This window comes from Nelumbo lutea, chromosome 1 (genome assembly GCF_056320005.1).
Source record: "Nelumbo lutea isolate HS-2025 chromosome 1, American lotus-T2T, whole genome shotgun sequence".
Classification (NCBI taxonomy): Eukaryota; Viridiplantae; Streptophyta; class Magnoliopsida; order Proteales; family Nelumbonaceae; genus Nelumbo; species Nelumbo lutea.
This window is the reverse complement of record NC_142684.1, coordinates 177,925,070-177,935,349: the sequence shown is the minus strand read 5'-3', so window position 1 is coordinate 177,935,349 and position 10,280 is coordinate 177,925,070.

The following is a 10,280-nucleotide window of genomic DNA, read 5'->3' as shown; positions in this document are numbered from 1 at the left end:
ACTTTTTTAATTTTTTTTGTCAGATTGGGCCATGTGTTTAAACTGGATAATCAGACCATTCAACCCGAGAACCAAACCCACAATGGTTCCCTATCTGGTCCAATTTTAATAACCTTGGCCATAAGTCCAAGGGTCGAAGCTTACTATTGGAGCACATCAAGCTAAGCCATTTAATCATTGGGACCATAACAAAGTCCCAAGTTATGTTGCGATTGGCCAATACAAATTGATGAGAAATATGTATTGTCACCTCACTTATACTTCAACTAGAAAAATGCATGTGCTGGACTGCTCATTGATGTTTATAGTTGAAACCAGGGTTCAAAGTATCGACACGTATCGGTTGATATGTATCATTCTGGGGCCCCTCTGATACGTCCCTACAGTGGGTGTATCGGAGGTCTGACCGATTCAGGGGGTAGAGGAGCTCTAAACCACCCCCCTAAATTGATTGCAAAAAATTAAAAATAAAAAATAAAAATGAGTATCGATTCACCTGGTATGCCCCTACCGGCATATCAAGCGTATCGATATTTTGAACCTTGGAAGTTTTCAAGGGTAGAAACAACAATTTGTATTTGGCGACCCAATTTCAAGTAGAAACAACATGAACCTTGCGAGGTGTTGGACAAAGTGAATTTTTTAGATGGCAATTTTCCTCATCCCCGATGAGAACCCAACTCCCCCAACCCGATGGGGTCAGGGATGGGGATTGTTTTGGCGGGGTAGGGATGGGTATTAATAGGAATCCCCGATCGGTATCGGGGTCAAGGATGGGGATTGAGGTCCCCACCCCACCTCGATCCTGATTATATATATATATATATATATATATATAACATTCTATTATCTAAAAAAATTTTGGGGATTTGGGTCCCTACGGGGAACCCGTCCCCATTGGGGATCGGGGATGAAGGACAAATTTTATCCCAATGGGGATGGGGTTAATTTCAGAATTGGGGGTGGGGATGGGGAATATGATCCTTGCCCCGTTGTCATTCCTAAAAACAATTGGCATGTCAGATTAATAAATTCCTGTTGAACACCCTGTTAATGAGGAGAGGATAGAGGTCACACACATAGACTATTGGAGAAAGGGAGAATCAAGAATGATTTTATTAGAGAGAGTTAGGATAAGATGAGAGGGTTTTGTTGTGGTTTTTATATTTTAATTTAAGAAAATAACTAGGTTTGTAAAAAAAGAGGAGAAGAATGTTCATGTGAGCATTGAGTTAAGAGGACTCTTGAGCTCCCTAGCTAATAGAGTAATAGATATAGATTGCCAATGCTTAGGCCTCCCTCCCTCTATACGATATGTGGTCTAAGAACGATTTCTTTAAGAGCTTTTCATCTTTGTGGTCTTCCTTCTCTATGAGTCTGTCACTAATTACAAACATGTTGCATGCATGATGTGGAGAATTACATCTATTGTGTGAAATTAACCATCTAAAGGGTCAATTTGGTTGTTTAGATAAGTTTAACCATGTCATTAGTCTGTTCAAAAGAGAAGTGGGGAGTTTCCTCCCAAGTTCTGATTAAGAGGATTTAGAAACTAAGAAGAGAGGACCACAAAGACTAAAATGAAAGTTGACTTCAAGCTTGGTGATCAACCATGGATGGAGGAGTGGTGCAGAGGATGCTTCCTTTTGTAAGTCATCAAAAACTATAAATTGAATTGTTAGTATTTTTTGATGACTTACAAATTAATCATCAAAAGAAGGATCACAATCCATTCAATTTATTAAATTCCTTATGAGACCCACTAAGCTGGAAACTTTCCACTCAAGTTAGTCAAACCAACCATGACGACAATAGAAGGATCACAATCAATTACCGAGTTTTGTCTAAGGATTTTTTCTTTTTTTTTTTTTTTTTTTTTTTTTTTTTTTTATACTTTTGAGGGGAGAAGACATGAGAAGGAATTAAATAAATTCACACTTGGAAATCATCAACTGCATACTCTATGGTTTGTGCTGCAATTTTATTGTTTCAATATAAGCTAGGCTGGAGAGAAGCATTCCTAGCTTGTTTACTTAACGTTAGAACTCTCTCTGTCAACTTGGATCAAATCAAAGGAGAAAGAGTTAAGAGTGAAAAGGGTGTGTTCTGTCTTGAACCACACGCCCAAAAATATTTAACTTATATATGAGATAATACAATGTTATGGAAATGATGGTTATGTCATTGTCTTACAAGAAATAATAAAACAAAAGATATTGTACATAAGTTACAACATAAAAGGGTGGTCTCAAGGGCCAAAAAAGGAAAGAAGATATAAGAGACATAGATCAATCTCTACACCCCCCTCAAAATGATGCCGAGGTACAAGCATAAGTTTGTCAACTAGAAACTGGTGGCGAGCACGGGTCATAGCCTTCATGAATATGTCAGAAAGCTATAGGGCAGAAGACACGTGCGGCAGAGATACGTGTCCAGTAGAAAACTGGTCTCCAATGAAGTGGTGGTCAACCTCTATATGTTTGGTGCGTTCATGGAAGACTGAGTTGGATGCAATCTTGATAGCACTCACATTATCAGCATAAATAGGAACTAGGGATGACAAGGAGATAACAAGATCATTAAGAAGGGCTCTCAGCCATATAATCTCACCACAGATAGATGACATAGCCCTATACTCAGCCTTAGTAGATGATTTGGAAATGGTTGGTTGCTTCTTGCACTTCTAGGATATAAGAGAGTCACCAAGAAAGACATCCAACCAGTAGTGGAGCGTCTAGTGTCTAGGCTTCCTGCCCAATCAACATCTGCATATGTAGATAAACTAAGCGAAGGAGATGTCGGGAAGAAAATGCCATGTAAAAGTGTTCCACAGATGTATTTGATAATGTGAAGAATTGCAATCATGTGCAGTTGTCGAGGAGAAGAAACAAACTGGCTTACCGCTTGAACCACATAAGAGATATCTGGACGTGTCATGGTGAACTAGATCAGACTACCGACAAGTTGGCGATAAAGATTGGCATCTACTAGGAGGTCTCCATCATCTTTTGAAAGTTTCAGATTCATCTCAAGAGGTGTGTCAACCTATTTGTCATCACTCAGGTTTGGAGATTTGTCAAGGTCCATCGCATACTTGTGTTGATTAACAAAATACCCACAGGGAGAGTGAGTAACTTCTAGACCCAAGAAATAAGTGAGATGACCGAGGTCCTTCATCTTGAAAGACTGACTGAGTAGCTATTTCAAAGAAGAAATACTTTGATTGTCATCACCAATAATAAGAATGCCATCCACATAAAGGAGTAGTAATGTAATTCCTTGGGGACTCGATATGAACAATGAATAATCTAAAGAGCTCTATGTGAATCCTACATTTGTGATCACTGAATGAAATTTCTCAAACCAAACCCTAGGGGCTTGTTTAAGACCATACAAGGAATTTTTTAGTTGACACACTAGGGAGGAACTATCACAATATCTAGTGGAGGCTTCATATAAATAGTTTCCTTGAGGTCCTCGTGCAAGAAAGCATGTTTGATATTCATCTGATGAATTTCCCAGTGTTTAATTGCATATATGACCAACAACAGACAGGCGGTGGTCATCTTAGCAACAGGGGCAAATATCTCATCATAATCTATCACGTACTCCTACTTGTATCCTTGTGCCACCAAACGTGTGCCTCAAGACTCCCATTGGAATTGAGTTTCATTAAATACACCCACTTGCTTCCAATAAGAGAGGCATCTAGAGGAGCTAGAACCATATCCCAAGTATCATTATCCATAAGAGCTTGGAGCTCAATATCCATAGCTTCTTTCAAATGCAGGATAGCCATAGCCTTTGAGTATGATGTGAGAATATCTATGGCAGACAAAATAGCAGAGGAGCTATGGTCTGAAGGAAAATCATAGTAGTCAGGAGGATGAGAAATTTGAGAAAAGTGACGTAAAGGAGGATTAGAGGATGGTTGAGGATCACTAATAGGTGCAGGTGTACTTACAAGATCAAGAGAAGGATGAGAACTCGTGGCTAGAGATGATGGATCAACTTTTGGTGATGAAGGGGGTTGAGCGGTAGGAGCTAGAGCAGCTAGCCTTTTTCTGAAATAAACACAGAGAAAGTCTAGAATGGAAGGTGGATCTGAAGAACCTATAAAGTCAAAAGAATGCACTATCAAAATGGAAGTAGCAAGCAACTTAACAATGTGAGCAAAAAAGGACATGTTCTCAAGGAAGATGACATTGCGGGATATGCAAACTCGATGGAACTTCAGATCATAGCAAAGGAAGCCCTTATGATCAAGGCTATATCCCACAAAAGCACACATTGTTGATTGAAGAGTCAGCTTTGTGTGTTCATGTGGAGGAAGATGAACAAAACATATACAACCAAAGACATAAAGAATAGAAAAATCAGGTGAAGGATGAAACAAACTTTAAAAATGAGATGTATTATGCAAGACATATGATGGAAGAATGTTAATGATATAGCTCATTGTGACACTAGCAAGTGTACTAGCCATTCAAGTAGTAAAGAGATGAATAAAGTATCATTCCCATGAGGATTTAGGAAATAACTACTAATACTAAATTGGCCAATTCTTATCTGATTAACAAAACATCATAACTCTATTCAAAAATTAAAATCCTAAGCTAAAATCTAACTAAAAAGTATTGGCTCAAATACCTTCTATTCAAGTTAAAAGAGTAAGCAAGCAAATCCAATTTCATGATTCAGCAAACAAAATACTTAACTCATTCGAATAGGCTATGATTTAGCCTTGGTTTGGTGAAATCCCAAGGTCGTGAATAGCCTTTTTTAAGAGCATGTTCATCCTATGCATGAATGATGATCCTTATATGTCTATCAAGGATCTAATCATTCATGCATGCATTAATTCAAACACATCAAGGGCATCAATTCAAATTTGAATTGATTGCCAACTGAATTGTGCAAGTTATCTCTAACCTTGCATGCAATTCAATTATTGAATAGTAGATCTGAATTCCTAGAGTCTCTCTCAAGCACACTAGAAATTCCAAGCATTAGATCAAATCGGCCAACCTGAAAATTAAAGATCTGAATTCTTTCTCAAGCAATTTAGATCTTACAATTCTCAGATTTGAAATTTCAGATCTGAGTTTGTGAGAGATAAAATCAGCCAATCTGATCTAGAACTCACGCTCTATTCAAGAAACAACAAAAAGAGATCTGGTCTACTCGAATGATAATGAAATTTGATTACTCAATCTGAAATTTTACAGCATTGATTACAACAAGAAAAAATGAAAGAGAGGAAGAGAAAATTACATAGATAGAAGCTGAATTCGAACTAAAGAAAATAAAGACTAATAAAAATAGAACAAAGGATATCTCAATCAAAATTTCCCCCAATTCGAACTCACCTTCTTCTCTTCTTCCTTGCTTGAATCTCTTCAGCCCTTCTCCTTCTTGCTTGCGCCTAGCTCTTTCTTCTCTCTTCTTTTCTTCAAGGAATTCGAACCCCAAAGGAATGGAGAGCCTTGAACTTAGGCAAATGAACACTCTCCCCCTTCTAGAGGCCTCCTTATATAGGTTTTCAAGGAAGTTCTTGCCTCTTCTTGAAGCCTCTAGAATTTGGTATATTATACCCATCTTGAACATTCTAGAGTGCTCATTCATTCTCTTCAAGAAACTTCTAGGTGTTGCCACCCCTAGCTCACTTTGGGCTGCTATTTGGGCTGCAACTTAGCTTTTGAGCACATGTTGGTTGCATTGTAGGCTGTTCTTTGGGTTGAAAATGGGCCTCCCCTTTGTTGGGCCGAAATTTCCTTCTTGCTAGGCTTCTTTTCATGGGTTTTCCCAAAGAGTTAGCTTGCATTACTTGGGCCGAATGATACTCCCTTTCTCTTATGGTTGGGCTGGGCTGAATTTGATAAAATTTTGGCTTTCTTTTCTTGCTTTTTGCCTTATTTTCCTCGGGTTTGTTGCCCCTGAAAACTTTCTTGCAATCAAGCTAAAATAGGGAAAATTTTAATTAAACCAGCATAAAACTCCATGCAAAGACCTCATAAATTATAGGTAAATTGTGTGTTCATCAGTTAATAAGGTACACAGCAGTGCTGGCCACCTCCACCCAAAATGAAGTAGGAGCATGGGTATCATGAAGAAGAGTTTGAACTATACTTAGGATATGTCTGTTCTTGCTCTCTGCCACTCCGTTTTGTTATGGAGTGCCAAGACAAGATCTCTGGGATTGTATTTCATTGTCTCTCAAGAAGATTTGAAAATCTTCATCAAGGTATTCACCCCCCCCCCCCCCCCCCCGAGTCTGAATGGAAAACCCCAATGCTTGCATCAAATTGGTTTTTGCTAGGAAGGATTTAAAGGTAGAAAAAACTTTAGATTTGTTTCTCAAGAAATATATTCATGTAAAGCGAGTGTAGTCATTAATAAATGTAACAAAATATTTAAATCCCAATCTAGAAACAATTGGAGGCGACCAAACATCACTATGTATTATTTTAAAAGGAATAGAAGCATGTTCAACAACTAAAGAAAATGGTAAAACATGGCTCTTACTCAATCAATAAGAAATGCAAGTTTATCAATATTATTAAAAGAAGTAGCTTTAGAAGACAAATAACCACTACGAAATAAAGACTCGAGTTTATTTGCATAGGAGTGCCCAAGATGCCTATGCCACAATTGCCATACATTATTTCTGCAAATAATCTTAGTACTAGGAGTGGTAGAAAAATAAATAGGATGTGGATGAATGCCCTAGTGTCTTTTCAAATTCTAAGGCAAATAGCCAACCCAATCTACACTCCTTCCCTTTCACCACCCCAGTGCATTAGTCATGTATCAAACAACCATCATGGGAAAAGGAAATAATGTTACCATCCCAACTAACTGAACGACTGAAACCAAATTAGTTGTAAGTTTAGGAACAAAGAAAGTTTTAAGTAGAAGAAAACAAGAATTAACAAATGTGGTTAAGGACAAATCATTGCAACCAACAAAATCTAGTTTCTCTCCATTATCAGTAATAATGTGTTTATTCAAGGATTTGGGTTTAACGAACTAACCAGTGTGAGCCCTTGTCATATGGTTAGAGGCCCCAGAATCAATGATCCATAAGTGTCTAGGAGAGGAACAATAATAGGATGACTCACCCGAAAGACCGATGACTGAAAATGCAGAGGAAATAGCTGAGGCTATTAGCTACCACATTCTTTCTTCTGTAAGTGTTCCAGAATTTTCATCCATTCCAGTTGAAATTGTACTCCCTGTGTTTGTACCTTCAGTGGTTGTTTGGAAAACCTTGTGTTGTTTCTTCTTAGAGCTTGAACCATTCCCCTTTGCTGGTTTGGTAGGACATTCAGGAATAATATGTCCATGCTATTTGTAGTAGGTGCAGAAATTTTTCTTCCGATAGTGTGAAACAACATGTTTGTATTCCTTGCATTCATAGCACTCTATACACGAGACAAGTCCTTCTTGGGCTTGGATTTATTCATCAAAAAGATTGTCTATGTTCCTAAATTAGATTTTGACCTCAAGGTCGATTGAGTAATGAGTCTAGTTTCCTCCCTGAAAAGTTCCCCCAAAACTATGTCAAGTGTGGGAGTGCCCCTATTGAGAATGTTGAATCTTACAATTTCATATTCAGGTCTCAGATGCATTAGAAAATGCATGATTTTCCTCCTATCAAAGTGTTTTTTTCAGATTTTTGATGCAGCAAGCAAAGGTGTTTTCACCCATGTGAACTAATTCATACTCTGTCCACAAGTTCACGAAACCAGCATAGTACTTTTGTATTTTCTTCTCACCCTGACTGTAAGAAAATATCTCTATCTCTATCTGATACTGACGCGAGATGTTGGACCATTGATATACCTTTTCGATGTAGGTGAACATCTCACTAGCAGTTCGATAACTTCTCATTAGAATAGCAATCTCAATTACAATAGATCCGAGAAGCCAAGACACCACTTTAGCATTGTCAATCTTCCACTGTTTCGACCCCTTAGAATCAGACTCATCTAGATGTTTTGTGGAACCATCCATGAATCCCCATTATCCATTTCCTTCAACATAGAATTGGAAATGTAACTTCCAGAAAGCATATTTTGTTCCATTGAACTTTACTAATAGAATATCTCTTTTTTCCATGGCTATTTCAGCAATGTAAGCAAGGAAAACTAAGAAAATAGAGCAACTGAAGGTTCAAGAAAGTCCAAAACTCGATGGAATAAGCATGCCCAACCATACATCACAGAGAGGAATCAAAATCCAATAAAGAAACCAGTCACACAGAGTTCTCAAACTAATAACAGTCCAAAAAAGTTAAGTTTCCTAGACTATTGAACAAGAAGAGGGGCAGAACACTCTTCAAAAGGAATCTGAACCAAAATAATTATAGATCTATATAGATATGACTTGGGAAACTTCAGATATGAAGTTTCATAGTGATTGGAGTAGCTGATTGAGAAAAAAATGAAGAAACCCTATTTCTGATGACGAGCTTCTAGAGAAACAGCAGTAGAGATGTGCAGATTAGTACAACATACGAAATCCAAAACTAAAGAAGATGGGTCGATCTCACTGATCTAAAAGGATGTCAATCAAGGACAGGTTGAAAAACCTACTCTAATACCATGTCAACTTGGATCAAATCAGAGAAAAAAGACTTGAGAGTAAAAAAGGTGTGTTCTATCTTGAACCACGTGCCTAGAAATATTTAACTTATATATGAAATAATACAATGTTATGGAAATGATAGTTAAGTCCTTGTCTCATAAGAAATAATAAAACAAAAGATATTGTACATAAGTTACAACATAAAAGGGTGGTTCCAAGGACCAAAAAAGGAAAGAAGATGTAAGAGACATAGATTAGTCTCTACACTCTCATACCTGAAACGAATGTTGTTTCTCCTTTATATTGCACATCAGATAACAATTTTCAACCCTCGTTGCACTGAAAGTCTGGTGATGTCTTCATCAAGTTTCAGCGGGTATTTTTCTCTATTTCTGCTTTTTTATTCAGTTGGCGTTGGTTATCATGATGGGTGCCAAAGGTGTGCAAGTCCAACAGAAGAAAGAGTCTCTCTTTAGGAAATACTGAGGTCATTAATATGTCCAAATGCCGCCACCGATTGAGTGAGAGAAGATGATGAGTATTGCTTACACTAGCAAGTGCACTAGCCGATCAAGTAATACAATGATGAATAGAGTATCGTTCCCACGAGGATTTATCCAACAACTACTAGTAATAAATCAGTCAATTGTTATCTGATAAACCAAATTATTAACCTAATCAAAATCTTAATTCCTAACTAGCAAACTATCCTAACCCATTCGGAACAAACCACCTTCATATAAAGAGACGCAAAGCTGTATGCGAACACTAGCCTATTCGGTCCAGCAATTAAATCACTAAGGTATTCAATTTAATTGGGATTCAGCCATGGTTTGGTGAAACCCTAATGGCATGAGCAGCCTCTCTCGAGCATAACTCATCCTATCCATGGGTGACAATTCTTATATCTTTATCAAGAATTTAATCCCCATGGATGCATTACAAACAAACAATTCGAAGGGCATCAATTCAGATTTGAATGAATACCAACCGAATCACACAAATTATCTCTAAGATGTGTTGGATTCAATTTCTTGATTATAAGATCTAATTTCCTAAATTCTTTCTCAAGCAATTTAGACAATCCAAGAATCAAGAACCATTCATCCAAGACTATTCTAGCAATTAAAAACCTAACCAAGAAACATCAAGAATGAATCCAATCAATCGAATAACCCTAGAGAACTAATTATAGGTCCGAAACATCATTAAACATGGTTCGAATTCAAGAAAGAAAGAGAAATTAATTGGCAAAATTGCATGAAACCCTAGCTGAATTTGGTTACCAATTGCGCAGAACCAAAGAAGAAGACAACCTAGAATTCTTGCTTCAATCTTCGATTTCTTGGATGTGATTCTCCTCCAATTCGCATTCAACAACCTTCTTCTTCCTCCAGATCTTCTCTTTTCTCATTTCTCGCGCCTCTCTTCTCTCTTTTCTCCTTTTTGGGGGTTTGAACCCTTTTCTTCCCTTTCTTTTCTCCTTTTATACTTTTCTCTTCAGCCCTCTCAACTCTAAAAGGTAGCCGCCTTTAGGACCCCTTGGGCTGCAACTGGGCTTCCCACTTGGTGGTCTGAAAGGTCTCCCTTGGAGAGCTTCGGTTGGGCTCTCTCCTTGGGTTCCCCCATGGAGTGTAGCATGGGATGTTGCTTCTTTATGGGCCGAAAGTGCCCTCCTTATGATTCTCAAC